At 51.4% G+C, this 9,099-nt stretch overlaps 1 pseudogene; it reads left to right on the top strand.

Annotated features, from left to right (window-relative positions):
• The first annotated feature begins 8,240 nt into the window (after positions 1–8,240).
• On the top strand, positions 8,241–8,802 carry LOC131401677 (methyl-CpG-binding domain protein 3-like 1; annotated as a pseudogene).
• The last annotated feature ends 297 nt before the right edge of the window (positions 8,803–9,099 follow it).

Here is a 9,099-nt window from a genome sequence, read left to right as displayed (position 1 = left end):
TGTGTTCCATTTACTTGATTTTTGGATGTTGGGTGATTTTGCACTGTGTCCTGGACATTAGGAATGTGGTGTGGTGGAACTTCTGCATTCTGTTATTTTCCACCAATAACTGTGTCTCTTGGTTCAGCAGGTAGTGATCTCAGCTGGTCTTGAACCGCAAACTGGCTCCTAGCTGCAGCTCCAGCCTCAGTTCAGATCTTCTGTTGTTAGCGGGTGGCTTGCGCATGTGTGGTTCAGTCCGTCAGAAAGGTGGGGGCAGAGTCTGAAGTTTCCCCTGCACATTTCTTCCCCTCCTGCAATCCCTCTCCCTCTTCAGTGACTATGTCCGGGACTAGGTGCCTGGAGAAACTCAAAGGTGGGTTTGGAAGCAATTAACTGTTTTTCCAAGCTGTTTCATTTCCTTTTGTAGGTTAAGGAGATGTAACCACCAGCCATCCTGAAACTGACTAAATGAGGCACTCAAGGGAGATGTAACCACCAGCCATCCTGAAACTGAACAAGCCACACAACAAGAGCTATGCCCATGACCTTTGCTTTATTTTTAATGCAAAGATCTCTCCAGGAGGAGCTTAGGCCTCATTATGTGGAAGCATGTTCTCGAACTGAGCTTGTGGAAGTGAATACCCACCTCTCCCTTTTGAATATTATTCTCCAACTGAAATAAAATTTCCTGCTTCCCTTAGTTCTGGGACGCCATGACTTTGGAAATGATTCCTCATGGCCTCCTATTTTCTGCAAATACAGTTTACTTTGTGAGACAACTTCCACTGGTATAGTCTTATTTAACTCACCAGGAGGTGAGCCCACTTGGTTTGGTAACAAGCCCACTTGGTTCGGTAACAACCACAGCCCCCCAGTTTCATTTTTCTCGTTCTTGGGCTGTGAAGACTGTGGTTTTCCCAGAGCCATTGCCTCCCATGCCCTGCTCTGACTGCACATGGCCCCAGACTGGAAGCCACAGGAATTCACTTCAAACTACTCCCCAGGAATCTGTCTGCTGCTGTTCACTCCCCAATGCCATCAAGCGGCTCCTGGTTGCATTATGTACAGATTTTCTAGTTGTTCTCTGCGGGGGAGGCAGTGTGGCATGATCTTACAAAATCATTACAGGACGCAGAACCAGCAATTACCTGTCCACTTTTAGAACTGCCTTGTGCACGAACCTCACATCCTTTGAGTCCCAGTTGGAAAAAGCGTACGTTTCATCTGTTTCAAAGGTCGAGATAGCTTCACTGCAGGGGACTTGAGGAACAGATTACCATCTTCCAGAGGACATGAGTGCAGCATAGTGAATGGAACCCTTGAATAGCCACGGGTGCACTAGACGAGGGTTGTGGCTGGCTACCACAGGAGGGAAGAGGAGAGGACAGCTGGAGCCTATTCTGTTTTCAGAGTCCCCATCTCAGCACAGCTGTCTGCTCCTGCCCAGAAGCCACCTCCCCTCCTTCTTTCTATGTCCTTAGAGAAAAATAAAGCCAACCTCCTTTTTTCCCCCCCATCCCCACCAACCCACCAGTCATTCAGTGTCAGCCTGACACCATGCCCACTGGTCAGAGTGGGGCCAGGATCCAAGGACACACCACTGAGCAATCTGGTCTCTGCCTCACAGCTCAGCAGAGATAGTCATGCTAACAGACGCCAGGTGAGAGGGAGATGGGTGAGGGTCAAGACAGAGGAGGTTACATCTGAGGGAAGTTGGGGGGCCCCCTTGTGCCACGGAAGGAGGGTGGTCCTCACTCTGCAGGCAGCAGGAGCTGGGGCACCGAGGAGTGTTGTGCCAGGAGCGTTGTGATCCGACTGCATTTCACTCAACATTAACAAGTTCCCATCCAGCTTCGGCCCCTGACACGCCCAGTGCGTCTCCAGAAAGGGGTAGACGTGAGCCAGAAGGATCCTGGCAGCAGTATTTCCCCACCGAGTGCTGGGGGAAGGGCTGTGGTCCTGAGTTTGGAGCTGAGAGGAGGTGGAGAGATCCAGCATGGGAGGGCGGGGGTAAGCAGGGAATTGACGGGGAGCCCAGCCAGGGACATTACCAGGACAGGAAAGCGGGTGCAGGTCATGGTCCTGGGGGGCTCGGTGTTCAGGTGATGGTCTAAGGGCTAGAGGTCTCACCTGCACACTCAGTTCCTGTGGATGGGGTGGCAGGGCCCCAGAACCCGGACACACTGTTGTTAAGACAGTAAATCTTGTAACAGCAGCCACCGTGCATCGAGCGCATGCTCCTGCCGTGCTTCACCTGCACCACCTCCCCTTCTGACCACCTCCCGGAAGTGGGGATTCCTCTCCGTTTTTGATGCAGGGCAGCCATCAAGGTCCAGCTTGAGATGAACACATGGGGCCCACGGGAAGCCTAGATGCAGAGCCACCTCCGCCATCCCTGGCCTCAGAGGGTCAGCTTCCCCGTCTCCAACAAAGGGTTGACAGTACTGTGACCCTGTAGACCCCATGGGGTTGTCTGATGGTCCTGGTGAGCTGACAGGGTGACACGGTGGGAGGAGATGAGGGGGATGCTGCTGGCTCTGCTGGCCACGCCACAGCCGGGACTCAGGGCCAGGACATGAGCTTCGTGGGGGTGCTTGCCCCCCATACAGATGTGATGCCGTGACTGGAGCCGCTCAAGAACTTGGTCCAGCCATGTGGTTCCTGAGTGGGGAGCAGCCAGACTGGCCAGACTCGGGAGCTCCTGGAACATGCGTGCGGAGACTCTCCTCCAATTGTCTGCATCCTGGTCCCCTCGAGAGCAGCTATGGGAATCAAGTGCTCTCTCCTTCTTGAAGGATGACTGCACTTGTCTGAAGCTGGCGGACACAGTCAAGACGGTGGGAAACGCTGGGCATCGTGAGGGGGACTGGGCCCACCCTCAGAATGAGCACGTGTGTGTGTTGTGTGCCACTGCTGGATTAGACATGCTTATAAGTGACATACATATGCGCACATGCACACACACACACGCGCACGCACACTCACAGCTCCCTTTCACCGAAAGTGTTTCCCAGGGAACACCAGCCCAGCCATGGCGTGTGTCCAGGTCTCTGTCACCGAGGACATGCAGCTGGAGGGCGTGAGCTGAGACAAGGAGAGAGAAGAGGACAGAACCAGGAGAGGATAAACTGCCTGTTCCAGGATGTGTCAAGGAGAACAGCGCCCCATCTCTGAGGAAGAAGCTGGAGCCCTCTTGGGTACTCTGAGGTCTTGGCCAAGTCACTTTCTACAGAGGATTTGGGGTATCCACAGCCTGTCCAGGGCCCCCTCCCTAGCTCTACTGAGAAAATACAGACTACTCTGGACGGCAACGACAAGGACCATGGTGAGACATATGTGCGGGGCAGCAGCCTGGAACATGGCCTGTTCAGAGGGGCAAGGAGACATCACCATGCTGTTAGGGGGATGGTCTGGGAGGCTCAGAGCAGGATGTCACAGGGGTTCCATGCAACAGGTGCCCGAGGGAGAGGGAGAGAGAGAGAGAGAGACAGAGACAGAGACAGAGAAGAGAGACAGAGAGAGAGAGAAGGAGAGAGAGAGAGAGATCCCTGACCTCTGAGTCTCTGCCTCCACCACTGGCTGGTGCCACCTCACACGCCATCCCACTTCCAGCCATCACCCCCACCCCTGCCCCAGGGCCAGCCCCACCACAGAGAGGCCGGTTCCCGGTCACCTCTGTGCCGTCCCTTCCCGACCTGACCCCAGTGCAGGGGATAAGCTTCAGACAAGTCTTTCCATGTCCCTCTGCATGACAATAGACTTCCTCCCCTCTCCCATTCCACAGGCCCACCCGGGACATCCACCTTTGTCATTAGCTCAGGAGAGGATGCAAGATGAGAATCTCTGCTATTGTGTGGGGAGACTCAGTTTCCCGGGTTTCCTCCATGGACACATGTTCTTGAGCTGGGTCTGATTTTCTCCAGACAACCTGTCTTGTTAAGGATTTGGCCAGCCCTAAGAACCTGAAGGGAAAGGGCGGAGGGGGGTTCTTTCTCTGCCCCCGACAGCCCCGAGCTGGGTCGGTCCCTCAGACCTGGCCAGGGGCAGCCCGTCCCCCGGCGCCCTTCCCCGGGGCATCCAAGGGCAGGCTGGGCGCCAGCCTCACCCCGCTCGCCACTGCCACGACCATCGCCCTCCCTCGGGGGACCTGGGCAGGACAGGGACCCGGGTGTGGGAGGCCTCCAGATCTCAGGTCTGGCACACCGTTTACCAGGCTGCTTTCTCCTCTGACGGGGGCCCAGCACACGCCCCAGGAGACTTGGCAGCCGCCCCAGGGCTCTTGCCTCTGGAATTCGTCCCCTTGGAACGGGCCTGGCCCAGGTGCCAGGTTCGGCTTGTCGGCCAGCCTCCTCTGGAGAAAGCAGGCAAGCCGAGCCAGGCTTGCAGTGGCCCTGGCGTGACACCTGCGACCTCAGGCAGAGGGCCTCACGCGTGCACTCCATGGCGGATTTCTCCCCGGAGCCGTGGCCTGGGCACTAGGAAGGCCGGGCCTCCCCGACTCCCGGAAGGAGGGGCTAGCCCAGTTCCGCCCTGGCCCCCAAACCCTGCGGTGCCCTCTGCCTGTCTCGGCACTTCTGACTCCACAGAGCCTTTCCTACACTTGGGCTGGTTGCAGTGGCAAAGTGCAGGCGTGGGGTGAGGCCATGGCTTTTTCTTTCCAGGAAGAAATGAGCCCCTGGCCGAAGCAGCTGGCCCAGGCAGAGCCTTGAGCTTGAAGCCCAGTACGTCTGTGGCCATCAGGGCCAGAGCAATGCTTCCAAGGCAGGGAAGCGGCCTCCAAGCCGCTTGGGAGTGGGGAATGGGAGGGAGACAACAGCTGAAGCCGAGTCCAGAAGGGCGGCGATGGAACAGCTGCAGCTGGGTCAGAGCCTGGAGGGAGGGCGGGGCCTTCACTGAGGACCCCCGAGGCCAGCCCTAGGCCCCGGCGGTGGCGCATGCGCCCTTGGCCTGTGCGGTGTGTGGGGCTTTGAACCCAAGCCCGCAGGGCTCCCAGAGTGGCCAGAGAAAGAAGGGCCCATGGAGAGGTAGGCGAGGTGGGCAGGGGGCGCCACCTGTGACCCCCGGCTGAGGGTCTCACGTGTGCCCTCCATGGTGGATTTCTCCCTGGGGCCTTGGCCTGAGCACTAGGAAGGCCATGCCTCCCCGACTCCCTAGAGGAGGGGCTTACCCATTTTGGCCATTGTCACACTGGCCAAATTTCTGACCTTCCCTAGTCAAACTCACTTCTTCCTGTGAGTCTCTGCACCAGGGCGCCTTCTCCTTGTCACATTAACTGTTCCCAGACCTTGGCAGGGGTGCTAACACTTATCATTCTGGTGACAGCAAAGTTCTGAAATGCCTCAGGGAGACCTTTCAGAAGAACCTAGCAAAGTCTGTACCATCACCGATCTCACATCAGAAGAGCATTACATGATTTCCGCATCCTTCCTCCCATAGAGATAAAATGAGTGCATGAGGAAGAGCTGTCTGCTTTGTCTGAAGCAGAGGCAACTCCTTCTGGTAATACCAGCCACACGACTGTCTCTTCCAGGCCAAATTTTTCCCACCACGAGTCCATTGTTTAAGGAAACTGTCATTCCCTCTCTTTCATGGGTCTGGTTTCCCCCAAGAACACAGTGAACCATCGCCTCTCCCTGTGCTGCATCACCATAATCCCACAGCCAGAAGATATGCACAAGGTTAAATCACCACCATATCCTGAATTCAGGCACTGCTGAGACCTTCCCATCAATGCTGTCATTCAATGGTGACTCCTGAGGACACCTTTCCCCTGAGACCCACTCCCAACCTGTCCTCAGCTTCTTACAGTAACACCGAAATTTCCTCAGAGTTCTCCCAACCTGGGCAAGAAACATTCTGAATTGTTCTCTGTATTAATTTTCAGGGACTGGGGACATTGGTAGACGTAATTTGAGTGTGTATGTGCAGTAGTTTCTACGCAGGTATCCTGTTTTTCAGACACATATAAAATAGTGTGGCTACTCAATGCACCAAGAAAATGGATAACTGATCAAATATTTTCATGATGTGAAGTCTTTAGAGAGTAAATGTCACGGTTAAGAGCGCAGACTATGGAGCGAACTCCTCATGTCCAAATTCCAGCTGCATCCCTTACTAGGTATTTGTATTGGCAGAGTTATTTACCTGATTGGTGCCTCAGTTTCTTCATCTCTCAGTTAGCAATAATGATCAGCATACCTACTTTGTAGGTTTATGGAGAGTATTAAAGGAGTTAATGTTTGAAAAATGCTTGGAACACCTAGTGTATTGCCAGTGCTGTACCTATATATTAGAAATAAAATTTAGAAATTCTTCTGACACTGCCTGTGTGCCCCAGAGGGTGAGACTGTTGCCTGGATGTATGTAGAAAGCACTCCATGACATACGATGACTAAATGAGTGAACAACATTGGCGAATGCATTACCAATATCACCTATGTCACCCTACAGGCATTCCCAAGGTGAACCACATGCAGACATTCCTGCTCTGTCCTACATCACATTCCCTGGAGGAATCACTGGGGCTTCTTAGACCCTGGTAACCGTGCCCACTAAAGGTTCTTTTCTGTCAGCAAACCCCAGTCTTTTTCCAATTGCTGCAGTTCACAGGGTCTGCACTCTGATCCTTGTCTTCACTCGAGGGAGAAGTGCCATCCCCAGAGCTGGGCACACGCAGAGGCTGAGCCTTGGATAAAATGATTCCCTGGCCCTGGGGCAGGTAGAAGAGCGCAGGGACAGAGTGGGATTTGGGGAAAATCCTCCAGGTGTTTTCAGAAGGGATGGAGGCAGGGGATGTGTCAGCAGGGACTGGTCTGGTTGGTGGGCCTTGGTGGTTAAATAGTAGGGGAGCTGGGAAATTTCATAGGTTCTAGCATAATACAATCAATATAATGGTCATGAAATCAGAATCAGCCTAATTAAGGCCAAGTTAACCCAATGTCAGCTGTTCCTTGACTCTCTAATCCAGTAGTGATTAATAATAAGGGTATTAGTGTTCTATCATCTCCTTTTCATTGAGTGGCTAGAGTAATTATTCTTTACATAGCCTGTCTGTTTTTACATAGTAAAGAAAAAGTGAGTTTTAAAACAACTCTCCTTGGAAAAGTCTCCCTAACATATTGAATTAATAACAGAAGCCACGACAGGAAATTCACCACATATCTTGAGCTTTAGTCTCTGATTTTAGATCTTCCTAACTGGTAAATTACTTTGACTTCTGCCTTCTTTCTTGAGATTAGTACATTTAGGACTAAGTAGGAGTGCAACCTCATGCCATGTGAGAAGTGGTGACTCTAGGAAGAGGTTTGTTTCTTTCCGTCAGTGTGTGTGTGTGTGTGTGTGTGTGTGTGTGTGTGACAGTTTTTGCTGCATCTTGCAGTGTGGGCCAGTGTAGACTCCTTTTCTAGGGAAAAAATTTCGCTAACCACTTTCTCCGGACTTTCTTTTCACTGGTGGCTTCCTCGGCACTGTCCAATAGTAACATTAAGCACTCTATATTATAGAATTTAATTTTTTTCTTAGTAGCCACATTTTAAAAAATGAAAGCAAACAGTTGAAACTAATTTTAATAGTATATTTTAACCCACTAGAACCAAGATATCATCAATGTGGGTGCAGTCTATACAAAAATTAATAATGAGAAACTTTACCTTTTTTTCCTGGGTTTCATAAATCCAGTGTGTACTTCCCACTCCCAGCACAATCTCCATTTGGAAGTTGAGTTTTTTCATACATTCTCTGTACTGAGATTTAATGTTCACAGTCGTCAAATAAGAGTCACTAGGAGTGGGGTGGATGATAATTTCACTACTGATTTAAGCTCTAATGGAGCTATGAACACCAACTGGTCAGTGGGTTAATCAAATGAATAGTCATATAGTACAGAAGAATGGTACGATTTGGGATTTAGAAAAAGACTGGGGACCGTGTGTCCTGACAGGGAGCACCAGGTATTTTCTTGTTGAGAGTGACAAGGACAAAAAGAGAATAAAGTCATACTCATAAGTGTCTAACAACATGGGGGAGAAGAAATGACCTGCCGTAGTCCTGAGTTTTGACCTCGAGCTTTCTGTTCTTGACCCAAATCTCTTTGATGATGTCCCAGGACACAGGTCAGATTAATCCCCACAGGGAAAGAGGGAGGGTAGAAGTACAAGGCATCTGACATAATTGTCCTGGGAAAGCAGGCTTCATTTATCACTCTGATCCACATTCACAATTTCTTTTTATAGGGTAAGAGGAAAAGAAGTATGGTGGTCAAATCATCACAGAGGAAGCGACATGATTGTGGAAACCAATCCAACCCAAAGCCTGGTTTGAGCATCTCCATCCCTTTGAGGATGTCCAGTTACATATACAAGAGGCCAGTTACTAGAATCACATCCTATCCTGGCAATGAGGTCAGATGTCATCAATGGGAGGAAACGTTGGAGCAGCCCCAACAACTCTGTTGGCAGAAGAGACTGCAAGGTCTCCAGGCCTGCAGAGTGCAGGAGAACTGTTAAGTCCTTTGGACCTTGCCAAAGCCCTGCTGAGTCTTGCACCTAGTTGCACAGATGCATCCCTGCCAGGTGTGTTCACAGGTGGTATGAACTCCAGCCCCATGCCCACCCCTGCCTGGTCTTCAGATTCAGCAGAGACGATCCCAGGAACTGGTCTGTACATCCCACAGCTCCTTTGCAAACAACTTCTGGTGACTGAGGAGGATATCAGTAAACAGGAAAAAAAAGGGAAGACGGCAAGAGAGAGACTGGCGGTAGCACTGAGGCAGAGAGACTCGCTAGCGAGGCAGGGAGAGTGAGGGGCCAAGAAGGACGTCCCGACAAACACGATGAAGAAAAGACAAGACGGTGCAGATGACATGGAGCTCACACTACATTAATGCCTCTGCAGGGCTCCTGATGTCTTCTTGCTTTGAGCTCTTGAGACTTTAGTATATACCAATAGTTTTCTTTTCTTTGATTCCTTTGCATGACAGAGAAGATACAGACAGTGAACCTTCTGAGGTGAGAGATTGGGTTTCAGGTGAGGAGAGAAAGGAGATATTTTCTTCTCATTTTGTTCTCTCATTTTCCTTTCCTGAGTGTTATGCATTTGTATTTTAAGATCAACAGAGAG

The sequence above is a fragment of the Diceros bicornis genome, assembly GCF_020826845.1.
Source record: "Diceros bicornis minor isolate mBicDic1 chromosome 13 unlocalized genomic scaffold, mDicBic1.mat.cur SUPER_13_unloc_1, whole genome shotgun sequence".
In the NCBI taxonomy this organism is placed as follows: Eukaryota; Metazoa; Chordata; class Mammalia; order Perissodactyla; family Rhinocerotidae; genus Diceros; species Diceros bicornis.
This window is presented reverse-complemented; position numbering and strand designations above follow the sequence as displayed.